The sequence below is a fragment of the Arachis hypogaea genome, chromosome 18, assembly GCF_003086295.3.
Source record: "Arachis hypogaea cultivar Tifrunner chromosome 18, arahy.Tifrunner.gnm2.J5K5, whole genome shotgun sequence".
Lineage (NCBI taxonomy): Eukaryota > Viridiplantae > Streptophyta > Magnoliopsida > Fabales > Fabaceae > Arachis > Arachis hypogaea.
Window position 1 is genome coordinate 13,618,242 of NC_092053.1, and position 2,322 is coordinate 13,620,563.

Genomic DNA, 2,322 nt, shown 5'->3' on the forward strand with positions numbered 1-2,322 from the left:
TTGCGGTTTTGTTGGTGGTTTATGTTAGTGGTTTTGTTAGTGGTTTTGCAAGTGGTTTTGTTAATGGTTTTGCATGTGGTTTATTTTAGTGGTTTTGTTTGCGATTTTGTTGGTGGTTTATGTTAGTGATTTTGTTAGTGGTTTGCAAGTGGTTTTGCATGTCGAAGGACGACAGAGGTGGTGATCATTGGTTCCCATACAGTTTGCAGATCTAGCATCTTCATTGGGAGAGCCGTGCGGATCACGTTCTCCGATTTGATATTGTCGCAGACCCAGGTCCCTCACATGACTTCTTGGATTGGTGGGGTCAGCATGGTAAGAGATTCTTTTCACCTGAGATGTACCTTGGGGATCCGAGAGCCGTGCCTATTCCGGTCGAGGCGACGCAGAGGGGTGCCTGACGAGTGGCTGAGATGGATCGTGTTGACGACGTTCTGGATAGGCATCGGGTTGAACGGAGAGCTCATGTCGGGACACGACGGAGAGCTTGGGTCCTTGCCCTTGAAGATCAGGGCGAAATTTGCTGCCACATGTCGAATACAGAATGCACGGTAGGCAGCTGGAGGTATCCATCCTCCGTTGGGAGCCTCAAGCGCAGCCTTGATACTGTTATGCCTATCTGATATAACCAGCAGACCCGCTTGTAGGGTCACGTGCTGACACAGGTGGGAGAGAAAGAAGGACCAGAACTTGGCATTCTCACCCTCAACCAGTGCAAATGCAACAGGCAGAATGTTGGAGTTCCCGTCCTGTGCAATCGCGACGAGCAACGTACCCCCATACTTGCCATACAGATGGGTGCCGTAAATACTCACCAAGGGCTTGCAATGACGGAATACCTCAATACATGGTGGAAATGTCCAGAACAGTCGGTGAAAATAAGCTTGCGAGTCGTCGACCTGGCCCCCAACTCGAACAGGACACGTCCTAAGGACTGCAACAGTACCAGGCATTGTCAATTGAACTCCTAACACCCACCTAGGGAGCTTGTTGTACGACTCATCCTAATCACCATAGATGTGGGCAACGGCCTTCTGCTTCGCCAACCAAACCCTCCTATACGTCGGCCTAAACCCAAAGTGTGCTGCCATTGCATTCAGGAGCACCCTGATGTTGATGGATGCATCAGCTCTAACCATTGGCATGATGAATGCCGAGATCACATGATAATCCAGACTCCTGTGGTCGTTGGAGATGGATGTCGCGAGACACGTATATGGTCCATTGTACCCTTTTACCTCCCAAATGCCCTTGCGCTGCCGAAGACTAAGCCTAATCAACCATGTGCACCCATTCCCAAACTCAGAACACTTCCCAACATACCAGCGATAGTCAGACTCCACCACCTTGTACTGTATCCCGCGTCGGATGCTGTACGTCTTCACACTTAACACATCCTCATCTTTATCCTAAAACTGCTGACTAAACTGAAACTCTGTCAGACCTGCAGACCCTTCGGCATCTCTAGCACCAAATCCAGTAGGCTCTCCATGAACCCCCTCCTATCTCATGGCATCCAAGTCCAAAGTTAAAAAGTACGGAGGGTACTGCTGTGTGCCAGAGCTAAAACCACCTCCTGCCCCAGCTGGCTCACTCGCTCCAATATCATCGCCACTGTCATCAGCAATGATATCCGGCTCCACATCATCATCGTCTGCATGACTGCATCATCCAGCAATGCATCGCCCAGACCAGCCGGTGCAGCACACTGTAAAGAGGTCGGCACAATATCCCCTATTCCAACCTCGCCGCCTCCACTACAGTTGAGATCAACAGCAAACGAAGGGGAGGCGACAGGCTCGACCGGAGGTTCATTCATAGGGATGGATGAAGATGCACCAACAGGTCTGGAGCTAGAACTGGCTACCGTGCCTACAGTGTGGATATTCCGGTTCGAACCCCGAGCTAGATAGCACATCAACCAAATTCGCCAACAGTTCAGGTGTCCTAACTTCGAGAAACTGCCGACGACAATGAAACATGACCTGCAAGTCCTCATCACTTCCGATCATGAAACAATCATACTTCACGATTTCTTGCAGCACTGAGATTGGAATAAGATAGAAAAACTTCTTAACCCGTTTCACGCCTTCCAGACCAAGTTTCTGTAGTATAGAATTAACAAGGTCATCATAACTCGTCGTAGGCCTCATAAAAATACTGAGAGGATCCTCATCGGTGAACTTCACACTAGATTGTGTTTTCCTCTTAATCGATCATCTGTGATGAACCAACACTACAAAACTCTCCTCACTAGCCATTTTCTCACTCTAATGAGATCAATTCACGTTCACACCATATTTATACACGTCTGGCCTTATA